This window comes from Heterodontus francisci, chromosome 5 (assembly GCF_036365525.1).
Source record: "Heterodontus francisci isolate sHetFra1 chromosome 5, sHetFra1.hap1, whole genome shotgun sequence".
NCBI classification, from domain to species: Eukaryota; Metazoa; Chordata; class Chondrichthyes; order Heterodontiformes; family Heterodontidae; genus Heterodontus; species Heterodontus francisci.
The window spans coordinates 33,857,678-33,885,197 of NC_090375.1; the positions used below are offsets into that span (position 1 = coordinate 33,857,678).

Here is a 27,520-nt window from a genome sequence, read left to right on the forward strand (position 1 = left end):
GATAGCATTGCATGAATGGCACAAAGCGTCAGAATTTCCAGTACACTGCCCCTAAAACACCCAAATGTACATATTATTGAGGCTTGTAGTACAGAACACATCAAACTTTTTTTTGTCCCTAGCACAGCCCCAGTGGAAAACCAGTGCAAGCATATTACCCCTGGTTTTCGGTTCCTCCTATGCCTCTTGGGTGCCTGTGTTGCTGGTGCACAGGAATAGAATTTCAGTCCTTTGATAGCAACCTTAAAAGAAAATAAAAAATTGCAGTCATGATTGTGAAATAAGTGTATTTGAAAGAAAAGAGACTTGTTTTTATAAGGCACCTCTTATGATCTCAGGCCGTCAAAATAGGGTTATAGCCAATGAAGTACTTTTGAAGTGTCGTCACTGTTGAAATGCAGCTTTGTGTTGCTCTTAGTATTTTGAAATCAATCCTGCAAAATAGATGGGGTAGTTTGTAGAGTTATTAAAACTAATAATTAAAATTGTGTAAGACAAAATTCATACAAAAGTAAAAATAAATCAACAGATAAAATAGCAATAAACATTCTCTGATACATTAAATAATTCTTTGAAACCAAAATAATAAAATGTTTCAAAATGCAGAGACCTTTCAGTATCATCATAAGTAAGTTTTTAAAAAGCTAATGTGAATGTTTGTAGCTCCATGGAGCTCCATCTTACTGCAATCACTTGAATATGCAACTCAAGCTGTGAATTAAACATTTCGGCAAACGAGTGTAATTGCACAAAGAAATCAAGCCAATTTCAAAGACTGGTTAAAAATTCATCCAGGCTTCACATTTCTAATATTTATCAGTTCCGAAGAAGGGTCACTGACCCGAAATGTTAACTCTGCTTCTCTTTCCACAGATGCTGCCAGACCTGAGTGGTTCCAGCATTTCTTGTTTTTATTTCACATTTCCAGGAGCTGCTAAATGCTGTAGGCAGGCATCACCTGTACCTTTAATAATTAATTACCAGATTTGTTTTCTTGCAGATAGGCTGACCCACAAGAACACAAGAAATAGAAATAGGAACAGGAGTAGACCATATGGCCCATCGAGCCTGCTCTACCATTCAAAACAATCATGGCTGATCTTAGCATTCAACGTCACTTTCCTGCCCGCTTGCCATATCCCATGATTCCCTGAGAGATCAGAAATCTGTCTAGCCCAGCCCTAAATGTATTCAATGATGGAGCATCCACAACCCTCTGGAATAGATAATTCCAAAGATTCACAATCCTTTGAGTGAAGGGCGGACATGATTGAGTTATACAAAATTATGAGGAGCATTGATAGGTTAGATAGGAAGAAACTTTTTCCCTTAGCGGAGGGGTCAATAACCAGGGGGCATAGATTTAAGGTAAGGGGCAGGAGGTTTAGAGGGGATTTGAGGAAAAATGTTTTCACCCAGAGGGTGGTTGGAATCTGGAACACACTGCCCGATGGGGTGGTAGAGGCAGGAACCCTCACAACATTTAAGAAGCATTTAGATGAGCAGTTGAAATGCCATAGTATACAAGGCCACGCCAAGTGCTGGAAAATGGGATTAGAATAGTTAGGTGCTTGATACCGGCATGGACACGATGGGCCGAAGGGCCTGTTTCTGTGCTCTATGACTCATCTCAGTCCTAAATGATTGACCCCTTATCCTGAGACTGTGCCCCTGTGTTTTAGATTCCCTACACTTGGCTGGTGGGACGACAATTTAATTTTAGTTAGTTAAAAATTATTGGCATTTTCCTGTGCCAATAATCTTTATATTTAAAATTATACAAGAAAAATACATATACCACAATTTATAATTTGCAGCAGGATATAGCTTAGCTTCCATCATATAAGATGTATTCAAAGGAAGCGAAGGAAGTCTCAAAGGCCTGATTAATACTTTTTCCACTGACCAAAACCGAAAAACAGAAAATTGTCTTAATATTACATGAATTTGTAAACATTGCTATTAGTATGAGTAACATTTGTTGACAAGACAATGTTTTCTTGATAATTATCTAGCCTCTAGAGAAGATCACACTATAGTAACACCAACTGTCAGCTTGCTTACATTTTTTTCCCCATAATGTAGTGTACATCTAACTTTAGCTGTGTTGTTTTTAGGATGCATATTTTAATCTACCTTGCATCTAATATCATACCATGTTTTGAACATGTTTTATCAAATTGCACTAACATTGTTATGCTACAAGTTTGACACCCAACTTATATAATTATCTGTGTAAATGTGGCTCCAAATTTGTACTACACCATCACTGATTCCAAAAATGGTGCAGCTAGTCCTGAACAAGACCATTGCAATTAGCTCTAACCATGCAATAGTATTTTGTCAATCAGTATATTGGACAAAGCTAGCACAATGCCCTAGATCCTGATGGGGCTGCATGGTTTGCATCAAAACTAGTCAATCTACTTATTCATGTGTTCAATCTCTAGTTTCAATCAGCTTTTGTCTAGAGGTAAAATGTAATGCAATGAAGTACACCACACATACTCAGTTTCAGAGAAAACTTGGATCAACCTTGTGGCACTCTGCACTTTAGTGGAAACTTAAGTAGCACTACTATCGGCAATCCTAAGAAGGGAATTTTAACTTTGAGGAGCACATGGGTTTAGGCACAGTTGGGGGTTTAAAGTTGGCAAAAATATCAGCGCCTCCGGAAACTGGTCTTCACATACAATGCCTTCCAGGTTTAAGTCAGGCGCGTTAGGCTGCATGTGTGTAACCCCTCCAGAGAGGCGGGTTAGTAATTTGAATTTTTAAATCACTGAATTGCAGAGATTTTTTAACAGCCATTTAAATTTAACGGTGCATGCATTTGTTTACTGGGCTTCCTGAAATTTGCCATTGAAACCAAGGCGAGAATAGAATGGTAATTTAAGGAGCTTATTAAAAGTCATGTATAAAATAGCAATAAATATTCAGGGATCACAGTTGCTTTCTTACCTACCACTGGGAAAGGGTTTGTTGAGAGTACTTGCAATGAGAGGCTCATTTTTGCAATTTGGAGGTATAGAAACTTACGAAACTCACTTACCTGAAGACAGGAGCGGTGGCGGCTGGTGGACCTGGGCGGAAGCTGATCTGTAGCGGGAGCTGTAAAAGAGAACGCAGGGCTTGAGGCCCTCACTTACCTGAAGACAGGAGCGGTGGCGGCTGGCGGACCTGGGCGGAAGCTGATCTGTAGCGGGAGCTGTAAAAGAGAACGCAGGGCTTGAGGCCCTCACTTACCTGAAGACAGGAGCGGTGGCGGCTGGCGGACCTGGTCGGAAGCTGATCTGTAGCGGGAGCTGTAAAAGAGAGCGCGGGGCTCGAGGACCTCACTTACCTGAAGACAGGAGCGGTGGCGACTGGCGGACCTGCTCTCTCTGTCGGCGCACGCTGAGACTCAAACTTAGTGACATCATGGGAAATCTGCAAGGTGATTGGTTGGGTGAGTAGCAGCTATTCGTGCTTTTAAATAGCTTTAAAAAAGGGGGAAAGTTTTTTTGTTGAAAAAAAACCTCTACTGATAAGGTGAGTACTACTAAAGTGTTTTTTTTACTTCAGTGTAACTTATTAAGGACTTTAGATTGGAGTGGGTAGAACAAGGCCCCTAGTGTAATTAGTATTTTTTAATTAAGGGAGTAACTAATTAATCTAAGGGTAAGTCATGACAGGAGAGCTCAGCCCCGTGATATGCTCCTCCTGCGCTATGTGGGAAATCAGGGACACTTCCAGTGTCTCTGAAGATTGTGTATGCAGGAAGTTTATCCATCTGCAGCTACTGGCTACCTGCGTTACGGAGCTGGAGCTGCAGGTGGATTCACTGTTGAGCATCCACGATGCTGAGAACATTGTTGATAGTACGTTTAGCGAGGTGGTCACACCGCAGGTAATGGCTGCACAAGCAGTAAAGGGATGGGTGACCACCAGGCAGAGTAGTAGGCGCAGGCAGGTAGTGTAGGAGTCCCCTGTGACCATCCCCTTCTCAAACAGATATACCACTTTGGATACAATTGGGGGGGAATGACCTCCCAGGGGAAACCAGCAACAGCCAAGTCCGTGGCACCACGGAGGGCTCTGCTGCACAGCAGCGGAGGAAAAGGGGTGGAAGAGCTATAGTGATAGGGGATTCCATCGTAAGGGGTGCAGATAGGCATTTCTGTGGCCGTAAACGAGACTCCAGGATGGTATGTTGCTTCCCTGGTGCTCGGGTTAAGGATGTTATGGAGCGGCTGCAGGACATTCTGAAGGGGTGGGTGAGTAGTCAGAGGTCATGATATACATTGGTAGCAATGACATAGGTAGAAAGAGGGATGAGGTCCTGCAACAAGAATTTAGGGAGCTAGGTAGCAGATTAAAAAGCAGGACCTCAAAGGTTGCAATCTCTGCATTACTCCCTGTGCCAGGTGCTAGCGAGTATAGGAATAGGAGGATAGGGCAGATGAATGCATGGCTGAGGAGATGGTGCAGGAGGGAGGGCTTTAGGTTCCTGGATAACTGGGTCTGTTTCTGGCAAAGGTGGGACCTGTACAAGTTGGACGGGTTGCACCTGAACCAGAACAGGACCAACATCCTTGCTGGGAGGTTTGCTCGTGCTGTTGGGGGGGGTTTAAACTAATTTGGCGGGGGGATGGGATACAGAGTGGAAGTACAGTAGGGGGTGAGGCACAGCCAAATATAGAAGAGAAACTGAGTCAGTCTGGAAGGCAGAGCAAATATAGACCGGTTAAGGCACAAGTGAAAAATGCAAGGCTGGATTGCATTTACATTAATGCAAGGAGTCTTACTAATAAGGCAGATGAATTGAGGACATTGATTAGCACATGGGATTATGATATTATTGCTATCACAGAGAGATGGCTGAGGGAGGGGCAGGACTGGCAACTCAATATTCCAGGGTATAGAATCTTCAGGCGTGATAGGGGAGGGGATAAAAGAGGAAGTGGTATTGCACTGTTGATCAAGGACTCAATTACTGCAGTAAGGAGGGATGATATCTTAGAAGGTTCCTCAAATGAGGCCATATGGGTAGAACTTAAGAACAAAAGGGGGGCAATCACTTGGCTGGGCGTGTACTACAGGCCTCCAAACAGTCAGGGAGAGATAGAGGAACAGATAAGTAGGCAAATCTCAGAGGGGTGTAAAAATAATAGGGTAATAATAGTAGGGGATTTCAACTTACCTAATATCAACTGGGATAGTCTTAGTGCAAAAGGCTTAAAGGGGGCAGAATTCTTAAAATGCATAAAGGAGAGTTTTTTGAGCCAGTATGTAGAAAGTCCTACAAGAGAAGGGGCAGTACTGGACCTAATCCTAGGGAATGAAACTGGACAAGTGGTAGAAGTATCAGTGGGGGAGCATTTCGGGGATAGTGACCATAATTCTGTAAGATTTAAGGTCGTTATGGAAAAGGACAAAGATGGGCCAGAAATAAAGGTACTGAATTGGGGGAAGGCTGATTTCAATTTGATAAAACAGGATCTGGCCAAAGTGGACTGGGAGCAGCTACTTGTAGGAAAGTCTACATCAGGCCAGTGGGAGTCATTCAAAGAGGAAATAGTGAGGGTTCAGAGCCAACATGTACCCGTTAAGTTGAAGGATCAAGTCCAGGGAACCCTGGATGTCAAGGGATATAGAGTATTGGATCAGGAAAAAAAAGGAGGCTTATGGCAGATTCGGAGCGCTGAAAACAGCGAAGGCATTAGAGGAGTATAGAAAGTGTAGGGGGTACTTAAAAAAGTAATTCGGAGAGCGAAGAGGGGACATGAAAAAACATTGGCGGGCAAGATAAAGGAAATTCCTAAGGCATTTTATAAGTATATTAAGGGCAAGAGGATAACCAGGGAAAGAGTAGGGCCCATTAGGGACCAAAGTGGCAATCTGTGTGTAGAGCCGGAGGACATAGGTGAGGTTTTAAATGATTACTTTTCATCTGTTTTCACTGTGGAAAACGACGATGTAGGTCTAGAGATTAGGGAGGGGGATTGCGATATATTTGAACATATTAACATTGAAAGGGAGGAAGTATTAGATGTTTTAGCGAGCTTAAAAGTGGATAATTCCCCAGGCCCAGATGAGATGTATCCCAGGCTGTTATGGGAGGTAAGGGAGGTGATAGCAGGGGCTCTAACACAAATTTTCAGATCCTCTCTGGCCACGGGAGAGGTGCCAGAGGACTGGAGGACAGCGAATGTGGTACCATTATTCAAGAAGGGTAGCAGGAATAGACCAGGTAATTACAGGCTGGTGAGTCTAACATCAGTGGTTGGGAAACTATTGGAAAAAATTCTGAGGGACAGGATTAATCTGCACTTGGAGAGGAGGGAATAATCAGGGATAGTCAGCACAGCTTTGTCAAGGGGAGATCGTGTCTAACTAACTTGATTGAATTTTTCGAGGAGGTGACTAGATGTGTAGATGAGGGTAAAGCAGTTGATGTAGTCTACATGGACTTCAGTAAGGCTTTTGATAAGGTCCCGCATGGGAGATTGGTTAAGAAGCTAAGAGCCCATGGGATCCAGGGCAATTTGACAAACTGGATCCAAAATTGGCTTAGTGGCAGGAAACAGAAGGTAATGATCCAGGGTTGTTTTTGCGAGTGGAAGCTTGTGACCAGTGGTGTACCACAGGGATCGGTGCTGGGACCCTTGCTGTTTGTAGTGTACATTAATGATTTAGGCGTGAATATAGGAGGTATGATAAGTAGTTCGCAGATGTCACGAAAATTGGTGGTGTCGTAGTGAGGAGGAAAGCCTTAGATTACAGGACGATAGAGAAGGGCTGGTAAGATGGGCGGAGCAGTGGCAAATGGAATTTAATCCTGAGAATTGTGAGGTGATGCATTTTGGGAGGACTAACAAAGCAAGGCAATATACAATGGATGGTAGGACCCTGGGAAGTACAGAGCGTCAGAAGGACCTTGGTGTACTTGTCCATAGATCACTGAAGGCAGCAGCACAGGTAGATAAGGTGGTTAGGAAGGCATATGGGATACTTGCCTTTATTAGCCAAGGCATAGAATATAAGAGCAGGGAGGTTATGATGGAGCTTTATAAAACGCTAGTTAGGCCACAGCTGGAGTACTGTGTACAGTTCTGGGCACCACACTATAGGAAGGATGTGATTGCCTTGGAGAGGGTGCAGAGGAGATTCACTAGGATGTTGCCTGGGCTGGAGCATTTCAGCTATGAAGAGAGACTGAAAAGGCTAGGGTTGTTTTCCTTCGAACAGAGAAGGATGAGGGGGGACATGATTGAGGTATACCAAATTATGAGGGGCATTGATAGGTTAGATAGGAAGAGACTTTTTCCCTTAGCGGAGGGGTCAATAACCAGGGGGCATAGATTTAAGGTAAGGGGCAGGAGGTTTAGAGGGGTTTAGAGGAAAAAGTTTTCACCCGGAGGGTGGTTGGAATTTGGAATGCACTGCCTGAAGAGGTGATAGAGGCAGGAACCCTCACAACATTTAAGAAGCATTTAGATGAGCACTTGAAACACCATAGTATACAAGGCTACGGGCCAAGTGCTGGAAAATGGGACTAAAATTGTTAGATGCTTGATGGCCAGCACAGACATGATGGGCCGAAGGGCCTTTTTCTGTGCTGTATAACTCTATGACTCCAAGATGATGAAATTTAATGTTGCATGCGAGCACAGAGGGGAACAGCAGCCTGCTGTGGCGGGACCAGCAGATGGCCAGCAAAGAGGGGAACAGCAGCCTGCTGTGGAGGGACCAGCTGATGGCTAGCACAGAGAGGAACAGCAACCTACTGTGGAGGGTCCAGCTGATGGCCAGCACAGAGGGGAGCAACAGCCTATGTGGGGGACCAGCTGATGGTCAGCACAGAAGGGAACAGGAGCAGCAACAGCCTTCTGTGGAAGCACCTGGAGGTGGTCAGCAGAAAGGGGAGCCGCAGAGGGGCCGAGCACACAGGAGGCACTGCCCACATAACAGGGCACACAGGCAGAGGCTCAGCTTCTCGGAGGAGCAGTGTTTCCAGAGGATGAGGGTGGTGTATCAGATGGTGGGAGACATCTGCAGCCTCCTAGAAAAAGATTTGCTCTGTGCTGGACCAATGCTCCCTCTAAGCTGCACGGCCACATGGCAACCTAAAAGTCCCCAAGCAGGCCACACACAAGTCGGTCCCTTTAAATTACTGCCACAATTATGGATCCAAGAAAAAATTCAAAGGGGCCATGCACTGAAAGAAATCGCCCGCGCAATTAAAAAAAACTACAGGCAAGTTTGCACTGCACCTGGTGGTCACAAGTTACCGGAGCCTATCAAAGTGACCACCAACCTCAACTTTCTTTGCCTCCAAATCCTCCCGGGATGCAACCAGAGATATCCAGGATCTCCCAACCAGCTGCACATAAATGCATAGGCAGGTCACTGATGGGCTATTTGACAGTTATGTCAGCTTCGCTTGTAATTACACTCGTCAGAATGAGTGGTCGCTTGAGTTTGCTTCTCTAGCTGAATTCCTGGAGGTGCAGGAGGTTATCAACTGCAAATGTGGCAATCCCAGCACCCCCAATCCCAGCACACCCAGATTAACCAGGAGTATTTGTAAACTTGCAAGGGTCTATTCCATCAGCTCAATGGTGTACAAGCGCAAGAAAAGCTTTATGCTGGTGCCAGATTCTCAGGGAGCTGTCATGATGGTTTCATCCTGCAGCAGTCCAAGCTTCCTGACCTCTTTGTACCTTGAAGCAGACTAAGGAGTGGCTGCTCGGAGACAAAGGATACCCCCATCAAACTTGACTGATGACGCCCATGAGAAACACAATCAATAAAGCCCAAGAGCAGTACATAGAAAGTCAAGTGTCAACCCAATGTGCCATTGAGCAAAGTGTCAGGACAGATCTGAAGACAATTTTCAGTAACTGCCAGCCAGAGCCTCCAGAATGATCATGGTGTGGACAATATTTCACAGGAGGAAGGATTGGAGCTGTAGGATGAACAAAGTGCTGAGCATACTTTGTCTGCAGACATATCAGAGTAAAAAAGAAAGATGGCGACCCCAATGCAGCTCCAGCTGCTCACATTGCTGCCCATGATGCCAGGGATTCCCTTATAGCTGTACAGTGTTACAATCAGGTAAGGAAGGGTCAAAAAACACCCCCTCTTGTCCCTCTCCTTGTTTGACCACAACAGGGCTTATTCCCTTTTAAATAGTGGATGTGCTTACCAATTCAGTGACTGTTTAACCCTTTATGTGCTATGATCATGAAAGAACCAATCGGACAGGTTTACTTGAGTTTAAGCAAGAAAGATGTTAGTTTATTGTACTTAAAATCAAAACCTGATCTAAGTAAAATAATAAAACGATGCTCCAATTTCACAGACACACACACACACATATGAGAATCACACGCAAATAGATTACAGAGTGAAACAATAGTTTGGTTGGATTAGCGCCCAGAATAAATAAAAATAATATACAGTCTGTGGGGTCTGGTAATTTAGTTGTCTTCTGGCTGAATTCGTGGTTCTGAAGTTCCTGGCTGGTAGAAGTGCACTTGCAGCTGGTCCACCTGGTTCAGGGTTTTCTTGGAGACAGTGATGTAGGTGGTTTTCTCCCCCCTGGGATCTCTGTCAGTAGTGATGATGGGCTTGGACAGGATTGAAAGCTTGCAGTATTCCTGGACAGAGACAGAGAGAGACAGCCCCATGGGGTCCTGATTAGCTCTCAAAGCTTGTCTGCTGTGTGTAACAGAAACTCCAACTTTTCACACAGACTGGAGAGACTGTCACATGATTCCCTCAGTATATTTTTTCCCCTTTAATGAGATCCAAAGTCTAAGAATCCCAAATCTCTCTCAGGTCTTATTGGCCAGAATTGTACGTTGAATGGAAGGCCCTGACCACTGGCCAAAAAGTTGGTGGCGAGCCCGCGTCTGCAGGGCCTTGGGAGCAAGATCAGGATTTTTCGCTCCACAGGCCCTTAATTGGTCTTGGGCGGGACTTCCACCTCCTTGATGCAGGAAGTCCCACTGAATGGAGCTGCCGACCAATCAGCAGGCTGGCAGCTCTTAGTCCCATCAGCGCCTCCGGGAGCAGTGTTCATTGCTGGGACTACACCCAGACACTGGAAGCTAAAGGAAGGATGGCCCCAGAACTATGGTAAGTTTTTGGGGCCTCACCAGGGACAATCGGCTGGGCCCCAGCGAGGCAAGGGGGGTTCTGTTGCGGGGGAGCGGGGGACTGTTTTGCGTTGGGGGAGTTTGGGGATTCGGGGGCGGCCCTCTGTGGGACACAGAGTGCCTGATCAGAAAGGCCTGCCCCCAGCCCGCAAGAAGGCCGCTTGGTTTTACTAAGCGTGGTTCTTGAGCCATTTATCGTCCTGCCACCTAGGGTAAAATTCACTAAACTGTTCAAGCCATTGTTCTGGATGAGAGCTGTTTCGACATGCATTTCCACTTCGATATCTTGGAATGTGGGGTATAATGCATATTGTGGTGGCCATCTTAGCTTCCAGTTTTTTTAAAAAGTTGAATGTAGGATTCCAGCTTTCCTTTTTAAAAGTTTAATGTAGGTTTCCAACTGATGAATTAAAAATCATTATCAGCATAGCATGTTTTCCTGACAAGTCAGTTACTGCCACTGAGCTGATGTAACAATTGCATCCAATGGCCAATCTTCTCCCACCCACCCCCCAATCCCATTGACACAAAGCAGTCTTTTAACAATTCTGATGAAAGGTCATTGACCTGAAACATTAAGTCTGTTTCTCTCTCCACAGATATTGCAAGATCTGCTGAGTATTTCCAGCATTTTCTGTTTTTATTTCAGATTTCCAGCATCTGCAGTATTTTGCTTTTCCATACTAACTAACCAGCCATCACACAAACCCCCACTGGTCCCCATCAATTCATGCCTCCCCATTCATCAAAGAGCAACTGAAAAGGTGAGTTGCTACCCAGCAAGCAAGAACGGGCAACAGAAACTTAACATAACATTTTCTCACACACTCATGCGGATACACTTATAGAACTACAAAGCTATATTCTTCTTTTTCCTGCCACTGCAAAGTGGTGCAATCCCTTTGGCTTGAGTAGAGGTTAAAGCAGACTGCTCAGATCCCTGCTCTGACTGTTGGCCAACAATTTCTAGGTGATGAAGCCCGTGAGGGCTCCGCCAAAGACTGCTCCATTTGCACCTGTGCAAGGGCAGACTCAACCCCAGGGAGAGGAGGCAGCATGTCGGGTACTGACTGAGGGAGGCAATGGGTGAGAAGTGGGAGCCCTTCCGTGTCCTCTTTCACCATCATCCCTTTCATGAGCCAGCCACATGTAACTCCTACTACTTTGCTGAAGAGCACTTTGGTGCACATCAGTGACATGCTGGAAGGCCAAGCTAAGGTGTCCACCATCCTATTTAAGGCAGCAGACATGTTGGCTTCCAAAGTCTGCACAGCTTGCATGGACTTATTTAATTGCTTTGATTGATGTTCTACTGAGTTGGCCACTGTACCCATGAAAGAAGACATCCTTGCAATGCCCTACATCAACCTATGCTTGAGCCGAACTCCTACATTCTCCCTGCAATCACGAGCATTGTGCATAGAAGACCTGCCAGTGTGTCATAAATGTTCTACTCCACCTTAATGATTTACCCTTTTCATTGATATTCATTGTGTTTGGGTACAACATGTGTCCAGCTGAGCAGAGCGTGGAGAGGGCTGTCCCTTTAGCCACTGTCTGCTCTTGCTCACTTGTGAACTGTGAATCACCAGGTGAAAATGCAGCTATGTGTCTAACTGGACTCACCAAAGTGCGAGTATCTTTATAGTGCATGGTAAGCAGGTTCTTCTGAGGACCCGTTATCCGGGACGGCCACCGACCACTGCTGTGCAGAGAGAAAATATATGATTTAGTATTGGCAAGTTAAGAATGTTTCAGCTTATTATGATGATGACGATCATATTTTATTCGCTGCTGAAATTGAGTCAACCTGTTGTATATGTCATGCAATGTAATGGGCATAATGCTGGAACTGTATAAAATGCTGGTTAGGCCACAGCTGGAGTATTGCGTACAGTTCTTGCCACCACATTACAGGAAGGACATACTCGCTCTAGAGAGAGTACAGAGGAGATTTACAAGAATGTTGCCAGGGCTTGAAAATTGCAGCTATGAGGAAAGATTGGATATGCTAGTCTTGTTTTCCTTAAAACAGAGGAGGTTGAGGAATGACTTAATTGAAGTATATAAAATTATAAGGGGCCTAGATAGAGTAGACAGAAAGGACCTCCTTTCCCCTAGCAGAGAGGTCAATTACCATGAGGCACAGATTTAAGGTGATTGGTAGAAGAATGAGAGGGGACATGAGAATAATCTTTTTCACCCAGAGGGTGGTGAGTGTCTGGAATTCACTGCCCGGATCAGAGGGGCCTAGATAGAATAGACAGAAAGGACCTGCTTCCCCTAGTAGAGAGGTCAATTACCAGGGGGCACAGATTTAAGGTGATTGGTAGAAAGATTAGAGGGGAAATGAGGATACACTTTTTCACCCAGAGGGTGGTGGGTGTCTGGAATTCACTGCCCGGATCACTGGTGGAGGCAGAAACCCTCAATTCATTTAAAAGGTACCTGGACCTACACTTGAAGTGCTGTAACCTGCAAAGCTATGGACCAGATGCTGGAAGGTGGGATTAGATTGGGTGACTAGTTTTTTCAGCCGGCGCACATGATGGGCTGAATGACCTCTTTCTGTGCCATAACTTTTCTATTTTTCTATGGCTGTATGTGGGTCACTGATATTTAATTCTGTCACCAGGTAGCTGGGAGGTCTCAATCTCCTCATATTTGAATGGTCAGAGATGCTGAAATGCCACTTATCTCCAGCCCTTCCTTCTCTGTGGTTGTCAATTGGGAAGTCTGTGAAGGACCACCTCTGGTTCACTTTCTCTCCCTAGTAGTCTGCATTCTCTTCTGCAATGGGGGGCAAGAACTGATCTATAAGTGACTGTAATGGCATGTGTTCTTCCGACGGATACAATGCCTTTGGTTAAGGTGCCTATCGGAGAGGCATCAAATTGCCTAAGGTCAGGGTGAGTGGCAGTGATGAATGGATGATGGGGATGTGAGAAAGAGCACAGAAAGGGAATGATGGATACGCTTTCAAGGTAAGTAGGTGTGAGGAGTAATGTGATGGAGTAGGTTTAACAAGGCTGAGTGGGGCTGGTGGTTATGTGCACAACAGGATGTAGGTGAATATGCAACTGTCCTCACCTTTCCTGACTTGCTTAAGCCATTAATGCTCCTGCTGCTCACCTCCAGCCACTCCTTCCTTGTGGTAGCAGCATGTTTCTTCTTCCTGTTGCTGGAGAATAGTATCTATCTCCAACTCCTCACTGCACCTAGCAGTGTATCAAGCGATGCATCATTGAATCAAGAGCCAACCCTTGAACGTCCTGAATGCATGCTGAGACTTCACCCCCTATTGGTTCAAACCCTTAGCTCCGCCAAATTCCATCTTTAGATTGGCCCTTTAAATAGTTGGGATCACATCACGCAGGTCCGCACCAAGCCCACTGCCGCGCATATGACGCCAAACCCAGAAGTAAACTAACTCGCTGGCTGCATTAAAATGCAACAGACACCTGAAAGTTCTTCTACGTTTCCCACCCAATATTGCACCGCAATCTGAATGCACTATCAAGTTATTATCAGGGCCTAAATTTCTCACTTCTGCTGCTGCTCTAAAGTTCTTGCAAATATAAAAGCATAAATTTGCACATTAATGTTTCTAGAGTTTCTGAAAATTCTGCATTGGAGCATCTCTTTTGTCTGTCTGCAGGTGCCTATCTGTGAATGTGAGCATTCAATTAGAGCAGTCTTAGTTCAAATGCGTGAATTTCCAAAAGTAGTGGCATTGGAGGATGCTCAGAGCTGAGGTTGTTCTCCTTGGAGCAAAGGAGATTGAGGAGAGATTTGATAGAGGTGTACAAGATTATGACAAACTTAGATAAGGAAAACTTGCAGGGCTATGGGAATGACCAGGGGAATGGGACTGACCTGATTGCTCTTCAGAGAGCAGGCATTGACTTGATGGGCAGACTGGCCTCCTTCTGTGCCGTTAAGACTCCATGACTCTATAGAGACCAATCATTAAGTATGTTTACTGTGTGTATCAGGCTGGAAGCTACTACACTGACACAAGTGATGATAACTATGAACAAATGTTCCGCTCGATGCAGATTGACATCTGGCCTGGTTCTGGATGTCACATGGGAAAAAATTTAAACTGGGGGAAATTTAGTACCAGTTTACTACTGAAGTGTTCAAGACTAATACAGATCCCAACTGATATTCACAATATTGGGGAGTGTTATGGGATCTACACATTGTACTTAATCCATGCTGAATGTCAGTTGAGTATTTGATGCTGGCACTAGGGCCAAAAATAGGAAAACTGCTTTTATGCTACATGAGACTCAATGCAGGTTGTGGCCTGAAGGTTGGCCGTGAGGAAGGTTCAGTTTAAAAACAAGAGAACAGACTGTGGATTGAGTTGTGACTTTTCCAGTTTGTACGGCAATAAATCATTCCTGAATGTATTGTAATTATAATACTGTGCTGGTAAGTAAGTTCGCATCGTCCACTTCAAAAATAAAGTTCTGATGAATGGTCATTGACCTGAAATGTTAACTCTGTTTCCCTTTCCACAGATGCCGCCAGATCTGCTGAGTCATTGCATCATTTTCTGTTTTTATTATGTAAAATATAATATGCTTACTAGCTGTTTATCCTTCAGTTTTGTTAGTTTGAAGTAGTAACAAGCATGAAATTTATGATCAAAAGTTCTTACATATAAGCATGAGGTGCCTAAAGGTATTGTTTAGCTCTCCACTTGTCAAGCACTATAGAACATTCTTAGGATGTGTGCATGCAAATAAAAGAGAAAAATATAATGCAATGGGTAGCTATACCAGTATTGTCCAACAGAAATTGCTGACTAGCCACAGGTGTGGTTACAGCAACACCAGTTTAGCAGAAAATGCCTTCCATTCACACAATACACTGTACTTCACATGTATATTTACTCATCAGTAACTTTCAGTAACCAAGGAAGCAATGCGCTCAGAACAATCAAAAAACACTTGCAAAGTCTGATTTTAATGAAACCCTTTTACCAACAAATGTACAAAAAGGTGAAAGTACACATATATATACACCATGTGAATATGAATATTGATATAAATCACGTGCCCAAGTATGATGTCTATTACTCAATTTTATTTACTAATCAGAAATGCAATTAGCCATATCTGGATTCCCAATTAGACACATGTGCCTAGTAGCTCACATAGTGGACAACACTGAACAATACTATGTGAGGAATGAAATTATGAATTGATAACTTTCATACCTTACATCATTACCATGTGTACATTAGGATTTGTAATTAGCTGTATCATCTAGTGCCATTTAACAACAACTTGCATTGATATAGTGACTTTAAGCTAGTAAGACAACCCAAGGTGCGTCACAGCAGTGTTATCAAACAAAATTTGACACCGAGCCACATAAGGAGATATGAGGGCAGGAGATCAAAAGCTTGGTCAAAGAAGTAGGTTTAAAGGACCATTTTAAAGGAGGAAAAAGAGATGGAGAGGGAGGGAATTTCAGAGCTTAGGGCTTCAGCAGCTCAAGGTACAGTGATTAAGATCAGTCATGCACTTGAGCCCAGAATTAGAGGAGGGCAAAGATCTCAAAGGGTTGAGGCTGCTTCACAAACCACTGACCACCTCCAGGTGCTTACCCATTGTCTCTTGAGACAAGGAGGCCAAAGAGAGAAAGAGAGAAGTTTATAGAGGGTGGAAGATGAGAAGCCAGCCAGGAGTGTGTTATAACCACCTGGTTCATGGTTTCTATTAATTTTTTAGAGATAACTTTTAATTTGGGAATTTAATTTTTTCTTAATGCAAGCCAAATGTAAACACCTGGTTTGAGAAGCTGGCAAGCAAACCTAGCATTGTCACAAATCCAAGGGTAGCCCATATTTATTCAGTAAGGTCATATTGGGAAGTGTGCAGACCCTAAACAATGGGAGCCTCTCTGAACTTTGTGATGGAGATGTTGAGTCTGCAGCTACCTCAGACAGTGGTGTAAATTATTCATATGATTTCCCAGAACAAACAGTAGATTTAGAGTTGGAAATAATTAGCTGAAATTGCTATCTGGGACATCCCTCGTGTACGACATGGCTATGGGGATAGCTGTTGCTAGGGAGATGCCATTTGTGTCAGGTATTTTTTTGGGTGCTTGCTGACACAGACCGTCAGTTGGCTTTTGAAAAGCTACTTCTCTGTCTCCATCTCTGGGGATAAGCTGTCTACTAATATTCATTATAAGTTCACTGACTCCCACAGCTACCTCGACTACACTTCATCACACCCTGCCTCCTGTAAGGACTCCATTCCATTCTCCCAGTTTCTCCATCGGTGATGCATCTGCTCTGATGATGCTACCTTCCACAGTGCTTCTGATATGTCTTCCTTTGTCCTCAACCGAGGATTCCTCACCACTGTGGTTGACAGGGCCGTCAACTGTGTCCGGCCCATTTCCCGCACCTCTACCCTGACCCCTTACCCTCCCTCCCAGAACAAAGAACAAAGAACAAAGAAAATTACAGCACAGGAACAGGCCCTTCGGCCCTCCAAGCCTGCGCCGATCCAGATCCTCTATCTAAACATGTCGCCTATTTTCTAAGGGTCTGTATCTCTTTGCTTCCTGCCCATTCATGTATCTGTCTAGATACATCTTAAGAGACGCTATCGTGCCCGCGTCTACCACCTCCGCTGGCAACGCATTCCAGGCACCCACCACCCTCTGCGTAAAGAACTTTCCACTCATATCCTCCCTAAACTTTTCCCCTCTCACTTTGAACTCGTGACCCCTAGTAATTGAATCCCCTACTCTGGGAAAAAGCTGCTTGCTATCCACCCTGTCTATACCTCTCATGATTTTGTACACCTCAATCAGGTCCCCCCTCAACCTCCGTCTTTCTAATGAAAATAATCCTAATCTACTCAACCTCTCTTCATAGCTAGCGCCCTCCATACCAGGCAACATCCTGGTGAACCTCCTCTGCACCCTCTCCAAAGCATCCACATCCTTTTGGTAATGTGGCGACCAGAACTGCACGCAGTATTCCAAATGTGGCCGAACCAAAGTCTTATACAACTGTAACATGACCTGCCAACTCTTGTACTCAATACCCCGTCCGATGAAGGAAAGCATGCCGTATGCCTTCTTGACCACTCTATTGACCTGCGTTGCCACCTTCAGGGAACAATGGACCCGAACACCCAAATCTCCCTGTGCATCAATTATCCCCAGGACTTTTCCACTTACTGTATAGTTCACTCTTGAATTGGATCTTCCAAAATGCATCACCTCGCATTTGCCCTGATTGAACTCCACCTGCCATTTCTCTGCCCAACTCTCCAATCTATCTATATTCTGCTGTATTCTCTGACAGTCCCCTTCACTATCTGCTACTCCACCAATCTTAGTGTCGTCTGCAAACTTGCTAATCAGACCACCTATACTTTCCTCCAAATCATTTATGTATATCACAAACAACAGTGGTCCCAGCATGGATCCCTGTGGAACACCACTGGTCACACGTCTCCATTTTGAGAAACTCCCTTCCACTGCTACTCTCTGTCTCCTGTTGCCCAGCCAGTTCTTTATCCATCTAGCTAGTACACCCTGGACCCCATGCGACTTCACTTTCTCCATCAACCTACCATGGGGAACCTTATCAAAATCCTTACTGAAGTCCATGTATATGACATCTACAGCCCTTCCCTCATCAATCAACTTTGTCACTTCCTCAAAGAATTCTATTAAGTTGGTAAGACATGACCTTCCCTGCACAAAACCATGTTGCCTATCACTGATAATCCCATTTTCTTCCAAATGGGAATAGATCCTATCCCTCAGTATCTTCTCCAGCAACTTCCCTACCACTGACGTCAGGCTCACCGGTCTATAATTACCTGGATTATCCCTGCTACCCTTCTTAAACAAGGGGACAACATTAGCAATTCTCCAGTCCTCCGGGACCTCACCCGTGTTTAAGGATGCTGCAAAGATATCTGTTAAGGCCCCAGCTATTTCCTCTCTCGCTTCCCTCAGCAACCTGGGATAGATCCCATCCGGACCTGGGGACTTGTCCACCTTAATGCCATTTAGAATACCCAACACTTCCTCCCTCCTTATGCCGACTTGACCTAGAGTAATCAAACATCTATCCCTAACCTCAACATCCGTCATGTCCCTCTCCTCGGTGAATACCGATGCAAAGTACTCGTTTAGAATCTCACCCATTTTCTCTGACTCCATGCATAATTTTCCTCCTTTGTCCTTGAGTGGGCCAATCCTTTCTCTAGTTACCCTCTTGCTCCTTATATATGAATAAAAGGCTTTGGGATTTTTGCTAAAGATATTTCATGACCCCTTTTAGCCCTCTTAATTCCTCGTTTCAGATTGGTCCTACATTCCTGATATTCTTCCAAAGCTTCGTCTTTCTTCAGCCGCCTAGACCTTATGTATGCTTCCTTTTTCCTCTTAGCTAGTTTCACAATTTCACGTGTCATCCATGGTTCCCTAATCTTGCCATTTCTATCCCTCATTTTCACAGGAACATGTCTCTCCTGCATGCTAAACAACCTCTCTTTAAAAGCCTCCCACATATCAAATGTGGATTTATCTTCAAACAGCTGCTCCCAATCTACATTCCCCAGCTCCTGCCAAATTTTGGTATTGTTGGCCTTCCCCTAATTTAGCACTCTTCCTTTAGGACCACTCTCGTCTTTGTCCATGAGTATTCTAAAACTTACGGAATTGTGATCACTATTCCCAAAGTAGTCCCCTACTGAAACTTCAACCACCTGGCCGGGCTCATTCCCCAACACCAGGTCCAGTATGGCCCCTTCCCGAGTTGGACTATTTACATACTGCTCTAGAAAACCCTCCTGGATGCTCCTTACAAATTCTGCTCCATCTAGACCTCTAACACTAAGTGAATCCCAGTCAATGTTGGGAAAATTAAAATCTCCTATCACCACCACCCTGTTGCTCCTACATCTTACCATAATCTGTTTACATATTTGTACCTCTATCTCACGCTCGCTGTTGGGAGGCCTGTAGTACAGTCCCAACACTGTTACCGCACCCTTCCTATTTCTGAGTTCTGCCCATATTGCCTCACTGCTCGAGTCCTCCATAGTGCCCTCCTTCAGCACAGCTGTGATATCCTCTTTGCCCTTCCCTCAACCAAGTCTCAGTAACAGCAATAACATCATACTCCCAGGTACTAATCCAAGCCCTAAGTTCATCTGCCTTGCCTACTACACTTCTTGCATTAAAACAAATGCACCTCAGACCACCAGTCCCTTTGCGTTCATCATCTGCTCCTTGCCTACTCTTCCCCTTAGTCACGCTGACTTCATTATCTAGTTCCTTACAGGCTTTAGTTACTAACTCCTTACTGTCCACTGACCTCCTCATTTGGTTCCCATCCCCCTGCCACATTAGTTTAAACCCTCCCCAACAGCATTAGCAAAAGCACCCCCAAGGACATTGGTTCCAGTCCGGCCCAGGTGTAGACCGTTCAATTTGTAATAGTCCCACCTCCCCCAGAACCGATCCCAATGTCCCAAAAATCTGAACCCCTCCCTCCTGCACCATCTCTCAAGCCACGCATTCATCCTGACTACTCTTTCATTTCTACTCTGACTAGCACGTGGCACTGGTAGCAATCCTGAGATTACTACCTCTGAGGTCCTACTTTTGAACTTGGCTCCTAACTCCCTAAATTCTGCTTGTAGGACCTCATCCCGTTTTTTACCTATATCATTGGTGCCTATGTGCACAACGACAACTGGCTGTTCACCCTCCCCCTTCAGAATGTTCTGCAGCCGATCTGAGACATCCCTTCCCCTTGTCCTCATTTTCCACCCCATCAGCCTCCATATCCAAAGGATCATCCTCCACCATTTCCGCCACCTCCAGCGTGATGCCATTACCAAACGCATCTTCCCCTCCCTTCCCCTGTCAGCATTCCGAAGGGATTGTTCCCTCCGTGACAGCCTGGTCCATTCCTCCATTACCCCACCACCTCATCCCCTTCCCACGGGACCTTCCCCTGCAATCGCAGGAGGTGTAATACCTGCCCATTTACCTCCTCTCTCCTCACTATCCCAGGCCCCAAACACTCCTTTCAGGTGAAGCAGCAATTTACTTGTACTTCTTTCAATGTAGTATTGATACTGTATTCACTGCAGCACAATGTGGTCTCCTCTACATTGGGGAGACCAAACGCAGACTGGGTGATCACTTTGCGGAACACCTCCGCTCAGGCCGCAAGCAGGACCCCGAGCTTCCGGTTGCTTGCCATTTCAACACTCCCCCCTGCTCTCATGCTCACTTCTCTGTCCTGGGATTGCTTCAGTGTTCCAGTGAACATCAATGCAAGCTCGAGGAACAGCATCTCATTTACCGATTGGGCACACTACAGCGTGCCGGACTGAACATTGAGTTCAATAATTTCAGAGCATGACGGGCCCCCCATTTTACTTTTATTTTTAGTTATTTTTTTCTTTTTCCTTTTTAAAAATTTTTTTTATGTTTATTTTATTTTATTTCATCTTAGTTTGTTCAGTTTGCTTACCCACTTTTTTTTAATGTTCGTACTTGTGGCTATTCAATTTTAAGTCCGTTAACACCCTTTCTGTACTAATGCGTTGTCTTTCAACATACCATTAACATATCTTTGCTCCATGACCTTCGGTCTACTCTGTGACCTTGCCCTATCTACACCTTCTCCTTTGTTATCTCTTGCCCCACCCCCACTTTACTTGCTTATAACCTTTTACATTTCTAATATTTGCCAGTTCTGAAGAAGGGTCACTGACCTGAAACATTAACTCTGCTTCTCTCTCCACAGATGCTGCCAGATCTGCTGAGTATTTCCAGCATTTCTCGTTTTTATTTAAAACCTGTTAGTGCTGGTTTCTTTGCCTGATAATTGGAAAGTAGTGAACAAGGATTCACCAAGAGGGAGCTAAAAACACAGTGTGTTTAAAATTAAACCCTGTTACGGTAAGACCAGGTGAAGGCTGAGAGGGACCCCTAGACACCTTTCTCACCTGGTCGTAACAAACCAAAAACCTACTTTCCACTTTGTAATCTGTTTGTGTGTGTGTGTGATTCTCTTGTGAATGTGTGCGTGAATGTGTAGCATATTTTTTTATTATTTTTAAATCGGGTTAGATTGTTAAGTACAATAAACTTACCTCTTTTTTGTTTAAACTCAAGAAAACCCATCCAATTGGTTCTTTCAAGATCGCAGTAAAGGAAAAAGGTAAAACACTCACAGAGGTGGCAAGTACAACCACAGTTTAAAAGGAATAAACCCTGTTGTAGTAGTGGAAGGGCAAGAGCGGGGCCTGGGACCCCCTCCTCTACTGGCCGTTGCAATTCCTATTGAGTTGTTTTATGGAATGCACTGCCATAAAGTGTGCTGCATACTAATGCAGCTGGAGCAGTCAAAAAAAGTGAAAGTTTTTTCCAATTCAGAGGGAAGTGAATCTGAGCTCTGAGCATTGTTTTAAGTTCTCTGCTTCTAAAACTAAATTTAATTTACACATAATATAGCATATCCTCTATATGAATGAAAAATATCAATTTGATTTTTCAGATTTGTAGTTCTTGTAGGTAGATTCAATTCCTAAATTAATGTATTATTCATGTTAGCTTCTTCCACTAATTTCACTGTGGTTCATTGTTGCACTTGCGTTACGACTGTAACCATTATCTGTGGCTAATCTCAGTTTCCTCTGTCAAAAGACTGTTACCACAAACGTCCGTTGTGGAGTCATGAAAGGAAATCATTATCTTTACTGGCCTTTCCAGGCGGATACAATGTGGTTACAATGCTCGTATTTTTTTAAAAAATGTATATTTAAGACAAGGCAGCTAAAAGTTACCTTTCCATACTAATATAATTTTAAAACAGAGAAACATAGAAAATAGGAGCAGGAGTAGGCCATTCGGCCCTTCGAGCGTGCACCGCCATTCAATACGATCATGGCTGATCGTCCAAACTCAGTACCCTGTTCCTGCTTTCTCCCCACATCCCTTGATTCCTTTAGCCCGAAGAACTATATCTAACTCTTTCTTGAATATATTTAATGATTTGGCCTCAACTGCTTTCTGTGGTAGAGAATTCCACAGATTCACCACTCTCTGGGTGAAGAAATCTCTCCTCATTCCAGTCCTGAATGGCTTACCCCTTATCCTTAGATTGTGACCCATGGTCCTGGACTCCCCCGCCATCGGGAACATCCTTCCTGCATCTAGTCTGTCCAGTCCTGTTAGAATTTTGTAGGTTTCTATGAGATCCCCTCTCATTCTTCTAAACTCTAGTGAATACAAGCCTAATCAACCCAATCTCTCTACATACGTCAGGCCTGCCATCTCAGGAATCAGTCTGGTGAACCTTCGCTACACTCCCTCCATAGCAAGAATATCCTTCCTCCAGATTTGGGCTCATCAAGGCCTTGTATAATTGCAGCAAGACATCCTTGCTCCTGTACTCAAATCCTCTCACTATGAAGGCCAACATACCATTTGCCTTCTTAACTGCTTGCTGCACCTGCATGCTTATTTTCAGCAACTGGTGCACAAGGACACCCAGGTCTCGCTGCACCTCCCCCTTTCCCAATCTATCGCCGTTCAGATAATAATCTTCCTTTCTGTTTTTGCCACCAAAGTGGATAACCTCACATTTATCCACATTAATTGCAATTGCCATATATTTGCCCACTCACTCAACCTGTCCAAATCACACTGGAGCTTCTATGCATCCTCCTCACAGCTCACACTCCCACCCAGCTTTGTGTCATCTGCAAAATTGGATATATTACATTTAATTCCCTCATCTATATCATTAATATATATTGTGAATAGCTGGGATCCTAGCACCGATCCCTGCGGTACCCCACTAGCCACTGCCTGCCACTCGGAAAAAGACCCGTTTATTCCTACTCTTTGTTTCCTGTCTGCCAACCAGTTCTCTATCCATTTCAGTACCTTTGCCCCAAACCCATGTGCTTTAATTTTGCACACTAATCTCTTCTGTGGGACCTAATCGAAAGCCTTCTGAAAGTCCAAATACACCACATCCACTGGTTCTCCCTTATCTATTCTGATAGTTGCATCCTCAAAAATTCCAGTGGATTTGTCAAGCATGATTTCCCTTTTGTAAATCCATGTTGACTTTGTCCGATCATGTCATTGTTTTCCAAGTGCTCTGCTATTACATCTTTTATAATGGACTCTAACATTTTCCCCACGACTGATGTCAGGCTAACCGGTCTATACGTCCCTGTTTTCTCTCTGCCTCCTTTTTTAAATAGTGGGGTTATATTAGCTACCCTCCAATCCATTGGAACTGTTCCAGAGTCGATAGAATTTTGAAAAATGACCAGCAATGCATCTACTATTTCTAGGGCCACTTTCTTAAGTACTCTGGGATGTAGATTATCAGGTCCTGGGGATTTATCGGCCTTCAATCCCATCAATTTCCCTAACACCATTTCCCTACTAATACTGATTTCATACAGTTCCTCCTTCTCACTAGACCCAATGTTCCCCAACATTTCTGGAAGGTAATTTGTGTCCTCCTTTGTGAAGACAGAACCAAAGTATGTATTTAATTGGTCTGCCATTTCTTTGTTCTCCATTATAAATTCCCCCATTTCTGACTGTAAGGGACCCACATTTGTCTTCACTAATCTTTTTCTCTTCACATATCTATAGAAGCTTTTACAGTCTGTTTTTATGTTCTCTGCAAGCTTACTCTCATATTCTATTTTCCCCTTCTTAATCAACCCCTTTGTCCTTCTTTGCTGAATTCTAAACTGCTCCTAATCCTCAGGTTTGCTGCTTGTTCTGGCCATTTTATATTTCTCCTCCTTGGATCTAATACTATCCCGAATTTCTTTTGTAAGCCACGGTTGAGCCACCCTTCCTGTTTTATTTTTGCAGCAGACAGGAATGAACAATTGTTGTAATTCATCCATGCACTCTTTAAATGCTCGCCATTGCCCATCCACTGTCAACCCTTTAAGTAACGTTCCCCAATCTATCATAGCCAACTCGCGCCTCATACCTTCATACTTTCCTTTATTTAGATTCAGGACCCTAGTCTCAGAATCAACTCTCTCCCTCTCCATCTTAATGAAGAATTCATGTTATGGTCACTCTTCCCCAAGGGACCCCGCACTACAAAATTCTTAACTAATCCTTTCTCATTACACAAAGCCCAGTCTAAGATGGCCTGTTCTCTAGTTGGTTCCTCACCGTATTAGTCCAAAAAACCATCACGTACGCACTCCAGGAATTCCTCCTCTGCAGTATTATTGCTAATTTGGTTTGCCCAATCTATATGTAGATTAAAATCACCCATAATTACAGTTGAACCCTTATTGCATGCAACTCTAATTTCTTGTTCAATGCCATCTTCTACCTCACCACTGCTGTTTGGGGGTCTATATACAACCCCACCAACATTTTCTGCCCCTTGGTGTTTCTTACCTCCACCCATACAGATTCCACATCAGGATTCTCTGAGCTAATACCCTTCCTCACTATTGTATTGATTCCCTCTTTTACAAACAACGCTACTCCACCTCCTTTTCTTTTTTGCCTGTCCTTCCTAAATATTGAATACCCCTGGATGTTCAGTTCCCATTCTTGGTCACCCTGCAGCCATGTCTCCATAATCGGAACTATATCGTATCCATTTACATCTATCTGCGCAGTTAATTCGCCTACCTTATTGCGAATACTCCACACATTGAGACACAATGCCTTTAGGCTTGTCTTTGTAACATTCTTAGTTATCTTAGCATTATTTCGCACTGTGGCCCTCCTTGTTTCTTGCACTTGATTTCTATGCCTTCCACTTTTGCATTTTTGTTTCCTGTCTTTCGTTTCTATCCTTGTTTCCTCCTCCTCAGTCTCCCCACTCAGGTTCCCACCCCCCTGCCATTCTAGTTTAAATCCTCCCCCAAAAGCACTAGCAAACACCCCCACGAGGACATCAGTTCCGGTCCTGCCTGGGTGTAACCCGTCCCGCTTGTACAGGTCCCACCTTTCCCAGAACCAGTCCCGATGTCCCAGGAATCTAAATCCCTCCCTCCTGCATCATTTCTCCAGTCACACATTCATCTGGTCTATTCTCCTGTTCCTATACTCACTAACACATGGCACAGGAAGTAATCCTGAGATTACTACCTTTGAGGTCCTGCTTTTTAATTTAGCTCCGAGCTCCATAAATTCATCTTGCAGGATCTCATCCCTTTTTCTACCTATGTCGTTGGTACCAACATGTACCACGACCACTGGCTGCTCACCCTCCCCCTTCAGAATATCCTGCAGCTGCTCCGAGACATCCTCGACCCTAGCACCAGGGAGGCAACATACCATCCTGGAGTCTCGTTTGCGGTCACAGAAACGCCTGTCTGTTCCCCTTATGATTGAATCCCCTATCACTATAGCCCTGCCACTCTTCTTCCTGCCTTCCTGTGCAGCAGAGCCCTCCGTGGTGCCACAAACTTGGCTGTTGCTGCTTTCCCCTGGGAGGCCATCCCCCCCAACAGTATCCAAAGCGGTATATCTGTTTGAGAGGAGGATGGCCACAGGGGACCCCTGCACTACCTTCCTGCGCCTACTACTCCATCTGGTGGTCACCCATCCCTTTTCTGCCTGTGCAGCCATTACCTGTGGTGTGACCACCTCGCTAAACGTGCTATCCACGACGTCCTCAGCATCGCGGATGCTCCACAGTGAATCCACCCGCAGCTCCAGCTCCATAATGCGGGTAGTCAGTAGCTGCAGATTGATACACTTCCTGCACACATGGTTGTCAGGGACACTGGAAGCGTTCCTGATTTCCCACATAGCGCAGGAGGAGCATATCACGGATGCGAGCTATCCTGCAATGATTAAACATTAGATTAATTAGTTACTCCCTTTAAAAAATACTAACTCCACTACTGGCCTTGTTCCACTCCAAACACTACCCACTACAATCTAAAGTCCTTAATAAATTACACTAATTTTTTAAAAAACACACTTTAGTAGTACTAAACTTATCATTTGAGGGTTTTTTCCAAATAAAAACTTTCCCCTTCTTTTTATAAGCTATTTAAATGCACTAACAACTGTTACTTACCCAACCAATCCCCTTGCAGATTTCCCGTGATGTCACTGTAAGTCCTTTTTCCTCCTCTTTCGAAGCTCAGGGCACGCCAGCACAGAGAGAGAGCGAGAGAGAGAGAGCCTGCTGCCGCTCCGGTCTCCAGATAAGTAAGGACCTCGAGCCCCGTGCGCTCTTTATCAGGTCCCGCTCAAGATCTGATTCCTCCCAGGTCCGCCTGCCACCACTCTGGTCTCCAGGTAAATAAGGGATTCGAACTCTGCTCTCTCTTTATTAGGTCCCACTCAGGATCCCAGGTCTGCCTGCCGCCGCTCCGGTCTCCAGGTAAGTAAGGACCTCGAGCCCCGCTCTCTCTTTATCAGGTCCCGCTCAGGATGTGATTCCTCCCAGGTCCACCGGCTGCCGCTCCGGTCTCTTCTAAATACACCAATAAGTAACACAGATACAGAAAAATGCTTCGCTCTTTTGATTGACTTCCCCCTCCCGATCTCAAATGCAGAGTCAAGAATTGCAACACAACCACTGATATTGAGGTCTTATGTTGCAGGCATTATAAATTGGCATTTTTAACAATCTTCTCAAGATTTCTTACAAAAAATTCTATTTCCATGGTTGCAAAAATTTGTTTCAAAGTTTGATTTAATAGCAGTGTCAGGCAGCTAGCACAGTAGTTGAACTGCTTTCATGTACTATAAATTCAAAAAAAATCAGACTTAAATCCCTCTTCGAAAATTATTTTTTCCGTAAGCCTATTTGTTTTTTTCCAACCCAAGCTTGGCAATTTTGTGTTAAAGCGGGCTATTTTACATCTGTACATAAATGTCGAAGAATAATGAAACAGATGGACCACCCGGCACTGACCTAGGCACCAGACACAACAAAGGAACACAAAATCCAGTCGACCCTGCCAAGTCCTCCTCACTAACATCTGGAGTGGTCAAGCCTAGCCATACTCACAGAATCATATCTTTCAGCCAATGTCACAGACTCATCCATCACCATCCCTGGGGATGTCCTGTCCCATTGGCAGGACAGACCCGCCTGAGGTGTCGGCACAGTCGGGAAGGAATGGCCCTGGGAATTCTCAAAATTGAGGCTGGATGCCATGAAGTCTCATGGCATCGGATCAAACATGGGTAACGAAAGCGCCTGCTAATTACCAACTACTGTCCTCCCTCAGCTGATGAATCAGGACTCAGAATCACAGAATAATACAGTGCAGAAGAGGCCCTTCGGCCCATCGAGTCTGCACCGATGCATTAAAGACACCTGACCT

At 44.5% G+C, this 27,520-nt stretch overlaps 1 long non-coding RNA gene across 1 annotated transcript; it reads right to left on the reverse strand.

The window, feature by feature from the left end:
* LOC137369529 (uncharacterized) lies at positions 1–25,882 on the reverse strand. The gene is made up of 3 exons (XR_010974962.1): positions 25,806–25,882; positions 324–434; positions 1–242 (listed from the first exon to the last, which is right to left on the reverse strand). It is a non-coding gene; the product is annotated as an uncharacterized lncRNA (long non-coding RNA).
* Positions 25,883–27,520: the final 1,638 nt, after the last annotated feature.